We start from the raw sequence: 14,093 nt of genomic DNA on the forward strand, positions 1-14,093 counted from the left end.
CAGCTCTTGGCTTTAGAACTGAAACTTCTCTTCTTGTAGTGGTATCATCAGACACTCACCTTGATGGGGGGAAAATTAAAGATGAAATCAGAACTTTCAAATATCCTGTGGGGTATATTGATGTAAACGTGGGACATCCGTATCAGATGCCTTTGGTCTAGGGAAAGGAAGGTTATCATATTTCTCTTTCTTGAGGAGAAATAAGATTTAGAGGCAGTGGAGGTTTGTCCTGTGCATTTCCAGTGTCTCACGTGTAACTGAGATAATTCCTCTCTTTATTTTACATTTTCTACCCACTGCTTGGAGGAAATCGCTCTTTCTTGGTTTCAAAAGCAGATTTCCTTGGTCTTCAAGGGGAAGAGATTCCCTGCCATTCCTTGGCTGTAAAAAAAAAAAAGTGACAGAAAATCCAGGAAAGGGCAAGGTCGGAGCTGCAGCTAGCACATTCCCTGGGCCGTAGCTCTGGGGTTTCCCTATTTCCTGCTGCTAGGTTGTAAGAGTGTCTGTAATTACAGGTGTGTTCTCTAAGCCATCTCATCTCTCTGCGTAAATAACACCAGCCTACACCTCAAACTCTTCCCTCACGTGTCTATGAAAGCATTTTGTACACGTGGATATGAAGAACACACTACCACTGATGTCATAGAATCACGTGTACCCTTTCTTCCTTGGACTGACCTATCCTTTATATGGGGGTCAGATGAGTTTTTCTCCAAGTGGGCAAGGAGTTTAATCTCTCTTGATCAGTGCATTCATTTGTGTTGATGGGGGAAAAAAAAGCACCCACCTTTTGATGAGATGTGTGTGTTTTCATGCCATGTGCTTATGTGCAAACACATGTAGAGACCAAAAGAGGATGTCAAGTGTCTGGCTTTGTTATATTCCACCTTATTCTTCTGAGGCAGATCTATCACTGACCCAGGAGCTTATGCTGGTTTCCAATAAGTCCCAGAGATCCTTCTATTCTAGTGCCCTACTGGAGTTATATGCATGTGTGGCCATACCAAACATTTACAGGAGTGCCGGAATGCAAACTTGGTTCTCACATTTGTGCACCCAATGCTCTTATCCAATGAGGTATCCATGAAACTTTCATAGGACCTTGGCATTATATGCAGGAGGTACTTAATAAACATCTTCTGAATCAACAGATGATTTTGCATAAACAAGGTGATGCTAAATTATTAATAGTAATTAGAACAGTCAGAGCATGGTGCGAAGTAAAAATACAGTAAGTATTGAAGATATTTGAGATGACGGTTGACCGCTGAACACTACACAAGAAATTTAAATGCCAGGTCTTTGTGACTGTAGGTTGGACATCCATTGAAGCTGGTCTTGGTGGTGACTGTCGTCAAGGATTGGGGTCATAGAGCTGCTGTTACATATTCCAAACATTCTGTAAAATGAATACACTTGATGATGAGGGGAAAAACCATTTCAAAATAAACTCCATGGAATAAGAGCAGCAGCAAGTGTGCCCCCACGAGACAGAGGATCCTTCTCTTGCTTAGGCGACTTTGCACACAGTCTTGTGCAATTCCTATTTCCTAGTTCCCTCCCTAGTACTATTGCTGTGACGCTAAAGGCACCTGCTTCCATGCAGTTCTTGGATGCTAAGATAACCACTGGGAAAATGAATGTCCTGAGTGAGAGGTTTGTTTGTTTGTTTTTGGTACAGGGTTGGGAGGTGTGAGAGGGCAAGTTCTGCCAACATTTCATTCCTTGCAAGCATTGCTGGCTAGACTCTCAGGGGCACCCCCCGCTTTGCAGAAGGACTCCCTTGGCAGCAGCCGGTGGTCTCTCGGGATGGACGTTCTGTGTGAATCTCACCCAGCAGAGCAGAAGCAGCAGCCATGTGTGTCTCTTAAGCTCAACACCTTAGTCCTGAGTTGGGTCTGGCTGGGAGGGAGAGGAGTGATGTGTAGCACGCAGTCCCCTGTTTTCTTACAGCAATTGCAGGGAGACTACAAATATTTGAGCTGATTGTACTCGCTTACACGCAGCAATGAATCATCCTATGATGAGAGGCCTGAAATATGCTGGGATGAAATTAACGTCAATTGAAACAGAAAATGGATTCTAGCTCCCTCCACAATGAGCCTCGGAAGATGGGCTCATCGTACAGGGAGCCGGCGGCTGCTATTCTTAGAGGCAAAAAAGCCCATGCCTTTGGTATTGCTTTTTCTATTTTTATTTTCTTAAAAAGATTCTTTTCTGCTCCTCCTCTGGGGGGTACCTTTTAATCAGAGACTTTGTCTGGTTCAGGCTCCATTTTGACTTCTTGGATCTCTGGGGATAAAAAAAAATATGTTTAAGAAAAAGAAAATTCATCCAGACCTTTGGAATCTAAAGGAAAAGAAAAATTAGGACCTTTATCCTAAAAAGTTCACATTTCTCCTGAATGCTAGATGAATAGCTCCTAGTGCTGAGGTCTCGTGATTTTGTGGGAGGGTGATGGGAAAATTCTGAAATATTAACCCATGTTCCCTCTGCAGATCCTCAGTCCACTTGCAGGCATGTGTCTGAATTGTGAATTGTTATTTTTATAAACATGGGCCCTATAGGAAACAGAAGGAACTCATGCCTCGGGTAGACTGAGAGAATTCGTGCTGGGTCTGAATGAGGCTTCCTAATGTAGCCTTAGAAAAGAATTCCCTGGGATGAGGTGAGCAGACCCTGAGGGAACATAGTGAGCTGATGGTGGGCGTCTGAGAAAATACTAGGGCTCTGAGTAGCTTGGAACCCTGGGACCCTCCAGCAGGATCTCTCCAGCAGGATCACCTCTGTGTGGTGACTCACCTTGGTTATCAGCTTGACCCACCTGGGAAGAATTACTTCCATCAGATTGACCTGTGGTCCATATTTTTGGTCTCCAATTGGTATGGGCAGTCCAGCTAATTATGAGTGGCACAGTCCCAGGCTAGTGGGCCTAGGCTGTATTGAGTAGAAAGCAGAGAAAGCCTGAGGCAACAAGCCTTACTTCCCTCATGATTCCTACCTGAGTTCTTGCCTTAACTTTCCTCAGTGATGGACCTCTAAGATGAAGTAAACCCTTTCTTCCCCAGCGTGCTTTGGGTCACGTGTTTGTGTTTGTTTATTGTGGCAATGGAAAGCAATGACAGTCTAATATCTACTTGCTTTGTTAGTCTAGAGTTCTGGGCTCTGCTCCATGGCTGATGGGACCGCTACTCATAAACCATCACTGTCTGAAGATCACCTGCTTTGGCCACCTGCTGCAGCGCCTTGGATGACATGAGCCTGAAGGGCGCCAATCCAGGAATGTGAGTTTGGAAGTTCAGAAAGCCTCTGAGGAGTTAGTGCTTAAGCAAACTGGTCTTTGCTCTCCCCTGGAAGCAAAGTGGGAATAATGCAGAGTATTCTCCAGGGTGCTGCACTAAACTGTAATTTCAGTTCTGTTATGTTTCTGCCCTGAGCATTGGCACCTTGTCTCAGCATTGCTCAGGCTTCATTCTGACTTCACTAAAACGCCCGAAATTCACTTGGGACTGAATTCATGTAAGCGGAGAGGTCCAAAGGCACAGGATTTTGGAGACTACAGCTTATTCATTTATGTATTTTTTTTCCGGTTTGATATGTCCTGGAAAGATGAAAGCCCATCTGTTAAAAGCAGGGCAGACCTGAACAAATGCCACATGGACCGGCTTGCTATGGCATTAGGGGACCAGCCGTCTGCATTTGAACCTGTATCTAATGCTCAACTCATACAAATAACTACTTCTGACCTCTTCGCAACACTTTTTCTCTTGCCAGAGCTGATAAAGATCATGACTGTAGTGTCCCTCGGGATTGTGAGGAATGCATGGGCCAACTCTTGCTAAGTGCTTAACAAAGTATCAGGTACATGGAGGGGATAGCTTGGTCTGACTACAGGTCTTACCTCCTTAACTTCCCTTCATCCCCCCTTTCCCTTGTTTTATCTTGTGGATCCAATGAAGCTTTCTGGGAGGCAGAGATTGGAAACCTGTATGCCTTCCTCAGGGAAGAATGGCTTCTATAAGATATTCTTGAGCTTAGGGATGGACTTAACCCTGTAGGGCTGAGCTGCCTCTGGAGTTAAGAGGAATTAGTCCCCTGGATTTTTCTTCTGCCTTCTTAACCTTTGACTTCCGAATCTTCTCTGCCATTACCCTCTACTTCCACAGAACTTGATTTCTCTGTCTCTCTCCATGTCTGTAGGAGTGCTACAAGACAGACTCTGGGCCAGACATGAAGATTCGCAGACAAGTGGCTACTGGGAAGTGATTTCAGGTGTTTTTATCAAGTAAGTTACCATGAAGTACAATCTGGACCTACTGCTTTTGGGGAATCTGTTATATCTGCATAGATCAAGAGTCTCCAAGATAGTTTACATGAAGGTCAGGAGTATCAAATCCTGCTCAATTTTCAGGACTGACTGAAGGGGTGTTATGTCCTGGTCACTTTCATGTGGCTTTCCATGTGGTGGCCAGAGCTATGGATGCTTGTAGAAAGACAGTTTTGGTACATCTACGTAGGGACCCGAAGAGCAGGGGAGTGAGTCAGGCATCTAGATCATCCACCACAGTTCTCATTGCTGAATGACAACTTGTCTCTATTTTCTACTTCCAGATGTGAGGTGTGAGTGGAGGGAAAAACCCAAGGAAGAATGGGGTGGGGGACATGAGAAGGATGGAGGGAAAAGAGAGAGAACATCAGTGGGATCACAGCGACCTAAGATACATATCTTCTCTTTCCCCACTTTGGTTTGCTGAGCAATGGTCAGAATGCAGGAATCCTGTGGTCCGCATGAGGAGGTTCAACTGAATGGCTGGTAGGTTGATTCTTCCATTTTGGTATCTTTTGTATAGTTTCCCGTAGGGGAGGAAGATAGAACAGGGCTTGCTCTGACAGCTTGAGGCTAAGAGAGGTGAAATCAGATGGTCTCAGCCTTGTTCCCATGCTGCTTAGCATCCGCATCAGCAAGATCCACTCAATTTCTTCCTGCTCACAGCTGAGGTGATGAAAAGTCACATCGAGCCAGATGAAGCCCTGGGACAGTCGCCAGCGCAGAACAGTTGTTTCACCTTAAAACAAGCCTCATCTTGGCAGTGTCACCATCGTGAGAGAAGTCACACATGCTTATGTTGTCTTCCCTTTCGTTTGAAAAAAAAGGAAGAGGAAGTAACAGCTTTAATGTCATCCTGACATGTTTGTTCTCTCCTTGCCCCTTTCTCTCTCTCTCTCTCTCTTTCTTTCTTTCTTTCTTTCTTTCTTTCTTTCTTTCTTTCTTTCTTTCTTTCTTTCCTTCCTTCCTTCCTTCTTTCTTTCCTTCTCTCTCTCTCTCTCTCTCTCTCTCTCTCTCTCTCTCTCTCTCTTGCCCCCTCTCTTCTTTCTTTCTACTTTCCTTTCTTCCATTCTTTCTTTTTAAATTCAAAATTAATATCAGCTAGGAATGGCAGAATAACACATCCAAATCCTACTAGAGAAAAGTCATAAGGATTTAATGCTAGAGGAAACAAAATAGTGAAGAATGCTTAGTAAGGGCCTTTCTAGAACAGTGACAATGAAACTGAGTGCTTATGAGACAAGTGCTAAAATGTAGGTTCTGTTTTGGACAGCTTTTGGTAGAGCCAGAGAATCTGAGTCTTCTAACTAGCTCTGAGATGGCACTGATGCTGCATGGTCCGAGGACGTTAAGTAGCAAGGGCGTAATATCCCAACTTGGGAATGACTAGCTTCAAATTGCCCCTAGTTATGGTGAATTGGAGAAGTTACATTCAGCTCTTCGACATTGAACATAAGGAAGAGAATTTCTACCACTCGTGGCTATTATGAAGATGAAAAGGGTTAATATGTGCTGATAAACCCTCTAAATATTCTGCCTCATAGTTATAGACTAGCTGGCATCTGCTCGTCTTACCTTTACTGTGCTCGGGAAATGTTCTTCTCTCTATGCTATTTCTGGACTCCAGACTCATTTCCAATCTTGTTGCTGGCTTCGCACCCTTGCGCCTACTTCTCTGAGTTTACAAGCACTGCTAGGCTTAAGTTGTGAGGGCTGCTTCTCGTCAGGCAACAACCTTCCCCTCACTTCCCAGAGAGGATTTCCTTTTTTTTTTTCCTTTTTTTTTAGGTCTCAGTTTCCCCATCTCTACAATGCTAAGTCTAGTTCAAAGCAATTTTAGAAGGTTCTTTCTATAGCAATGGTGTTGGCCACAGTAGGTCTGCCTATACTGCTTTCAACATTTTTTCTTGGTTGCAGGCCATTTGCTTCCCATCTTGCTCCATTGCCTGGGCACATAGATGCAGGAGTGTCTGCTCACGTAAAACACTGCTTCCTGGAGTTGGACAGTGCACAGACTGTGCATCCTTATGCTGAGGTCTTGTATAAGCATTCCTTGGAGCCTTCATGAATGTACATTTTGGTGCTGGTTCTAATTCCATATTGACTCTCAGGTCCTCAAACCCTAGCATGCAGTAAACTTCCTGTGTTTTCTAAAGGGTCCCAAATATAACTAGTGAGGCTTATATGACACCAAAGAATTAAGGCATAAGTAATGTGTACATGAAGACAATGACCAGACCAGCTGTTGATATGTAAGCCTTTCTAGGGTTTATGACTCACTACCTTTAGTGACTATCAGAATTTGGTGTGCTTCAGAAAGCTGTCTTGCTCAGCCAAGAAAGAGCATGGCAAATCAATTTTGGTCACTGGATAATGAGCTCCAGTTGTCTAACAAGCATTTGTCTCTGTGGCATCCACGGGTAAAAGGCAAATGGCAATTAGGCATCCATCAGCCTGGTCGCCAGTCCCTTTTAATGGAATTGACTTCAATAGCTTTGCATCTAGAAGAGGTCCCTTCTTCTGGCCACAGACTCAATGTCATTGTTCATGCTTTGATGTTCATGTTTCAATGTTCATGTTTCTACACCACTGTTCTTGTAGACAAGGAGCCCATGTTCTGTGCTAGAGCTTTGTAAATGAGGATTGAACAATAAATCATACTTAATGCAAGAAAGAAAAACATGATTTTTCCAGCCCAAAGACTATCCCAAGGACATTTACGTAAGGGGAGGAGGTAGAGAGCCTATGAATGGAGTGCTAAGCCACGTACTTTACATGACTCCCACTGACTGCTACATGGCAAATAGGCTACAGAGCTGATTGTATCTACATCTTCCAATTGTATCTATCTCTTCTTTTAGACATGCCATGTTAGTGCCTTGAAATTGGCCACAGTGAGAACATTTTCACCATGAAAATTGGCCATTGCCTCAAGTCAGGGCTATTCATTTTTAGATATTTTCTAAAATGTTAAATATTTTCCAGCATACTCCTGCAAGAAGGCTGTGATTTCCCTTTTCCTGCAAGACAGACTTTACTAATGGATCCCAGCATATTTTCTCTCAGCACACATATGGCCCAGGACTTTTCCCAGTATATTTTTTTAGTAGCAATTTCCAATGAACTGGTGTGAGTTTATGGAATGATGCTGTCCCAATATAATCTACTTGCTTTGATCCAGTATGTCTTGTGCAGAACCTTAAAACAGTATGTAATAGAAGACCTCAAACTTTTGTTTTTGTTTTCTTCAAGGCCTTTAAAATGCTCCCATTATTTTTAGAGTACCTTGGAATAACTACCTTCTTACAGGGCAGAATAAGGAGCTAATATAAAACAACAACAATAACAACAACAACAAAATATCATGAACCTTCTGCTATCATAATCATCTCAATGAGAAGAATATTGTTTCAGCTACTTTCTTTCAATAAACTACCCCTGCAAAATCAACTTAAGGGAGAAAGAGTTTAGTTTTATTTATAGCTCCAGGGGGATCCAGGCCATCACGGGGCAGAAGTCATGTCAGCAGAAGAGAGAGCAGCAGAAGCAGAAGGCTGTTTACATTGCCTCTCACTTCAGAATCAGAGATTGAACAGGAAGTGGTATAGGGCTACAGGATATAAAGCTTTCAGGTCTGCCCCCAGGGAGCCATTTCCTTTAGTGAGACTCCACCTCCTAAAGGTTCTTCAATCTTCCCAAATAGCACCACCTGCTGGGAACAACAAGTTCAAACGAGTGAGGCTGTGGGGAAGATTGCACATTAAAAATGTGACGGATATTTTAACAAGTTGTTCCAGATATCAGCGTGTAACCTCAGGAAACAGGAAGCATGACTAAAGGGAATACATTTTTATTTTCTAATTCTAATGCAGTTTCCCTTGGATAAGACTAAAGCCAGTGGTTAGGCTTGGGGGACTATATACTTTCAGGATGCAGAGGACATTGCCTGAGCCGATGATTGCATTCACCATCTTGCCTTGGTGGGGCTGCAGGGACAACTGAATAGGATGCTTCCTATGAAACTGCTCCCATTAGTGAAAGGCTCTACTAATGTCTCTGCACCCATATTTGCAAAATTAGATAATATTCTCTAATGTTATTAATAAAGCTATCATACTAGAATCCGACTTGTACCAGTTTTCCTGGGGAGACCTGGGCTAGTGAGATGAATCTGTTCTTCTTATTGGGAATGAATTCAGGGAATTACAAAACAGGAAATCACTCCCTTCTCTCCCTTTCTTCTCCTCCTTTCTTTTCTTCCTTCTCTCAAGTCATGTTCTAAGCATCCATGACCAGTTGGGTGTAACATTTTTAATCCCAACATTCCAGAAACAAGGCGGGCAGATCTCTAAGAGTTCAAGGTCAGTCTGGTCTACACAGTGAGTTCCAGGACAGCAATGGCTACATAGAAACACCCTGTCTGAAAGCAATTAATCTACAAAAAAATAAAGAAGCATGACTAGCACTTTTGCCTACCAACCTTGTTCGTTTTCCTGTAGCCCAGGCTAGCAAACTAAGAGGCATGTTTTCCCACATCACTCTTCTATGGAAGTCTATAGAATCATCCCCTTGCCCTCAGAGGAATGCAAAAACTTCTTATGGGTCATATAGCTCATTTATAAAACTAGGTCAGTGCCAACTTCTATATCCTCTACTCTTACTTTCCAACATGCATGGTATATGGCATGCATACTATAGCTAGTTTACTTTTTATTACCACATTCATTCTCTCCCTCATACTTCTGTCTTCTCCATTTTCTTTCATGCCTCACTCCCTTCCTCTCTTAAGGTTCAAATCAGGGATGGACATGATTCTTTTTTTAAAGAAAATCTTCCAATCTTCCTTTGAATCTGTACCACAGCACACATCTTTCTGTAGCCTCAAAGTTCATTTATATGTCTTTCCCACTTGTCTCAGCGATCATTGAGGATATGATGCCTTATGGTAGGTGCTCAAACATTTGTTGAACAAGCGAGTAGGTGTTCATTATGCAGAAAGATAAGGAGAAAGCCCCCCTAAAGGGAATAATCTCTGTAAAAATAAGCCAGTGTGGAGGCAGGTGCTATACTGCGAGGGAGAAACAACCAATACATCTCAGAGGGAGGGTGTGTGGTCTAACTCTACATAGGTAAGGCTGGCAATGTGACCTGGAGATGATTTCTGAAGATTCTAGAACACCATGCCTAGGGTTTGAGAAGTCATCTGGAATGTAGAGGCATTGAAATCAGTGTGGTGGAAGCACAAGCCTTCTGAATTCTTGAAGCTGAAGCAGAACATGCAATGATGAACTGAGAGAAATGGAGTCAGGCAGAACAGGTGGTTCACTCTGGTCAGTGTCCGTGCAGTGAACCAAGATCCTGGAAGCAGGCATGAAAGATCAGGTGCATTTAACCTGCAGTTCTGTGTATAGAGTTCGAATGTATTCCTGGAAGTAGCTTTGAGACACTCTGAGCAGATGTTCCTTTCCAGGATGTGGCTGACAAAGCAATCAGGTGTGTGGCACCAGGGAAGTCTGAGATATAAATTAGCACTACTCAGAAAAACCATCCACGGAGTCTGAACCTGCAGGTTAACACAGCTAATTTTGTTGGGAACAAACAGCCATGTTCCAGTGGCTGCACACTGGGGGTCTGTAGGTTTGGAACACATCTTGATGCTTCATTTTGCCAAAAGCGTTGCTGTTGCTTAAAACATTTTTCATTAGAGCAAAATTGTCAGCGAATTTTATTGCATTTTGTTTGAGAGGAGTTTCTGATTTAAAATATGGTACTGGATATGGGGTAAGCAGAAGGTAAATTACCCACAACTGTGGGGTGTTCTTCCTGTGTTTAGATGGGGTTATGTGTGTGAAGATTTCAGTGCTGGGACATTGCTTTACCAATTTTTTTGTTCAACAAGCCCAAAATAGATTTGAAAGTACAGAGAGGGAAGGAAAATGCCCGAGGTTACATAGCAAGTTCATTGCAAAGTTGGAACTGGTGTATGTGTCCTGATACTGTTATTTCTGATTTCCATGTCACAGGATAGCCAATCCTTCTTCCTCTATGGACTAATGTTAGAATCACTTGGCATCAAACAGAATCCAGAACAGAGCTAAAGAGAAAATATGTCTAAAGATGTAAAGCACGGTCTGTTACACTATGGGAAATTCTAGAAAGGATGGCAAAGGTACACCTTTTCATTCAAATGAGCAGCCTGCCATAATCCTGCATTTTGATCAAATCTAGCTTTATGAAGCTGTTTTGCTTCGATTCAAAGTATCTTGCACAGGTCAACACTGGGCGGACACTAAGGACAATTCTGATGCTTTGGTCTCTGTCTCCTGCTGTACTGGCTGGTTTTGTGTGTCAACCTGACACAAGCTGGAGTTATCACAGAGAAAGGAGCCTCCCTTGAGGAAATACCTCCATGAGATCCAGCTGTAAGGCATTCAATTTCTCAATTAGTGATCAGTGAGGGAGGGCTCATTGTGGGTGGGGCCATCCCTAGACTGGTGGTCTTGGGTTCTACAAGAAAGCAATCGGAGCAAGCCAGGGGAAGCAAACCAATAAGCAGCATCCCTCCAAGGCCTCTGCATAAGCTTCTGTCTCCAGGTTCTGACCATGTCTAAGTTCCAGTCCTGACTTCCTTTGGTGATGAACAGTAATGTGGAAGTGTAAGCTGAATAAACCTTTTACTCTCCAACTTGCTTCTTGGTCATGGTGTTTTGTGCAGGAACAGAAAGCCCAACTAAGATACCTGCCTTATACAACCCATTGCCAACATCTACTGATTTACCTTCTAGAAATGTTCCTGTGGTTCCTCTTCACTGCAGCCATTTCCTTTGAGTTGAAACATTCCCTTGTGAAGAAGGAGGGCTCAAACTCAGGAAGCTGAGCAAACTTGAAAGACTCAGTTAGTCCCTGAAACTAAAGAGGTTCAGGAAGCTCAGAAAGCTATAAGAGTCACAAGGTCTTTCTCAAGTTTATAAAATAATTATTTTCTTGGGGAGGAAACTCTTTGGTGGAACTGCCTTCAAGTTCATTGGAGAACTCCAGGATTCAGTTCTTGTCTTTACCACACAGGGGGCATTTTCCACCTTGTGGCTTTGTCACATGTGTGTCTGTAAGTAGGCATTTCACATTTTCATTAGTGAACTCAATAAACACACTGGAGCAGAATTGTTTCTTTGCTCTGCTATTAGCAGCTTACCTGGGATGAACAAACATCCTTCCAGAAAAAGTCACACAATATCTATTGCAGTCCAACTTCCTCACCTTGGGGCCTTAGCAATAACCCACAGTTCAGTCTTTTTGCCTCCCTTCTTGGCAAAGGAATCCATAACCCAGTCACCGCACAGCATCAAGATTTAAACGTTTTAAAGCCCATGTCTAAGAATGTGTACTGTTACTCCAGCTTAAATCCTCACCACAGTATGTGCTTGGTTTGACCTTGTCCACTGTCATCCACATCCCATTCTTTGTTGCAACTATGGATTTCCTTCCAGTCGTCCAGACTCCCAAGGCTCTCTCTCTTCTACCACAGAGCCTTTACACACCCGACCTTACTTGCACCCTCCCTTCAGCTATTCAACATCAAATTACTTGTCAGACTTCAGATGTGATTTTCCTCCTCGGGTCTTTGTCTGATCTTCAGACTGGATCAGTTTCTCACATTATGCCCGTGTACAGAGTGATGGAGTTTATTTGAGGTATAGCTTGGGAGTTACGTATGTAGCTTTTCATTAGTATTGAGACACCCTATCCAGAGTGTGCATTCTAAAAAGGATTGATTTTGTTCTGTGTTGCTGAGTGCTGTACTAAGGTTAGAACTCATCACAGCGAAAAGGCTCTCAGCAAATACTGTTGAATGAAATGTCTTCCCAAGACAAACAAAGTCTGGATAAAGAAGTTCTAGCAACTTGGTTCTGCTTGCGATAAGATCATATTTCTAAGTTAATGACATTAGTTCCCAGGCAACATTAACAAAACAAAGGGTTGTGGCTGATATACTGGCTCATAAACAGGCTTAGTACCCTGCACCAGTCTCTGATGCCTATGAATCTTTGTAATTGTGGCTTTATAGGTGAATCGCTGTTATAATCCTAGACTTACCCTTTATCTCCCCTCCACTTTTCTGTTCCTTCAGCAGAACTTAGCGAGGCAGTTTTCAGCTATAGGGTCCGTTTAGAGCCTATTGTGGAGTATATGAGAAGCTGAGTCTTCTGGAGTGAGAAAAGGCAGAGAAGGACTGCCAGCCAGGACAGTCTTAGATGATGAGCTCACACCAGGGAGACAATGGTGAGCAACCTAGTAAGCAAAAGCAAGGCCGAGCAGGTTCAATACAAGGGCTCTGGGGAAGGGGTGAAAGCAACAGCAAAGGAAATGCACTAGCTGTTTTTCTCATTGCTGGACAAAATGCTTGACAAAAACAACTTAAGGAAGGGAGGGAGGGAGGGAGGGAGGGAGGGAGGGAGGGAGGGGAGAAAGAGGACAAAAAGGGGAAAGAGGGGAAAAGGAAAAGAGGAGGTTGTTTTGGCTTACAGTTTAATGGTACAGTCCATCCTAGCAGGAGAGCCATGGTTCCAGGATCTCAAGGTGGCTGGTCACATTGCATCCACTGTCAAGAAGCAGAGAGAGACGCATGTTGGTACTCAGCTCACATTCTCCCGGTTTTGTTTAGTGGGCCTATAGAATGGAACTGCTTATATTTAGGGTGAGTCTTTCAACTTTAATCAACTCAAATAGAAACTACCCCCACAGACATGCCCAAACGTTTGTCTCTAAGGTAATTCTAGGTCCCAGCAAGTTGACAATCGATATTAACCACCACAGGCAGAAACAATACAGATACATCCCCTGTTGTAGAGAAGACTGCAGATGGGTTGTGGGTATTCTCTTGTGGATTCTGTGAAGGAGTGGTTTAAGAGTAGAACGAGCCAGCACGCATCCCCCAGTCCCTCTTCTCATCATGGCTTTTGATTCTGGTCCAAGTCATCTCATTCCATTCAGGCTCCATCCCTCGATTACTCTCTTTCTATTTAACCTATAATTATTTTTTCTGCAATCTTCTTAGCTTGTTGTGGGTAAAGCAATGGGCAGAGGTTCTTAAAAATGCATAAGCAGGCAATTTTGTCGTTGTGTGGGCATTAAAGGATGGAGTTGAAGAAGCTTAGATGGTACCTGGGTGATGTAGTATTATGGGATCACTTTTTCAGATATCTTCATTGACTTTGACTACAACACTGTTACTCAGTTCAGGACAGAGCACAGTTTTCAGATATAATCGGTATATTGCCTCTTTCCTCAAAGAACTTGCACTCTCTTTATGGAAATACAGTAGTAGCTAGGAATAGTTTACTACAGCATTTCTTCCACATTGAGAAAATATCAGACAACAACCCCAATATCAGACAGCCATTCTTAAGAGGAACTTGAAGATGTGGGAGTGAAATGAAATTAATAAAATCTCCCTGGTGAAAAAAAGCAGTCAACCAGACAGTCAGAGTCCCACTGGTCACACATGTGAAGACGGTGCTCTCAGAGCAAGATGACTAGTCAATGTTGAGGTCAGACACCAAGCAGGCAAAAGACACTCCATGTAGATCCATTTTGTTGGTAGGATTGGGGGGCAATACCCTAACTGGAACCCTGGGCAGCTCTGGAAGCATCTCAAGTCCTCTCATTACCATTTTTAAATAGTAGTACTCTCTGCATCTGTTTTAAATCGCTGTTCCCAGGATGCAAGAAGGAAGGGCAGGTGTTCTCCTCATGTTTGAACATGTTA

General features: G+C 43.2%; 1 long non-coding RNA gene across 2 annotated transcripts in view; it reads left to right on the forward strand.

Moving 5' to 3' along the window:
• The window catches only part of LOC147998771 (uncharacterized), a 47,206-nt gene that overhangs the window by 9,372 nt on the left and 23,741 nt on the right, over positions 1-14,093 (forward strand). Inside the window, exons 2-6 of one of the 2 annotated variants that reach the window (XR_015643509.1) lie at positions 3,150-3,284; positions 3,775-3,861; positions 4,201-4,285; positions 4,612-4,813; positions 6,245-8,444. This is a non-coding gene — a long non-coding RNA (uncharacterized LOC147998771). Of the gene's footprint in view, positions 1-3,149; positions 3,285-3,774; positions 3,862-4,200; positions 4,286-4,611; positions 4,814-6,244; positions 8,445-14,093 lie in introns of those variants that run through there. The other variant, XR_015643510.1, reaches the window with a different exon arrangement.

The sequence above is a fragment of the Rattus norvegicus genome, chromosome 19 (assembly GCF_021556685.1).
Source record: "Rattus norvegicus strain SHRSP/BbbUtx chromosome 19, alternate assembly SHRSP_T2T, whole genome shotgun sequence".
In the NCBI taxonomy this organism is placed as follows: domain Eukaryota; kingdom Metazoa; phylum Chordata; class Mammalia; order Rodentia; family Muridae; genus Rattus; species Rattus norvegicus.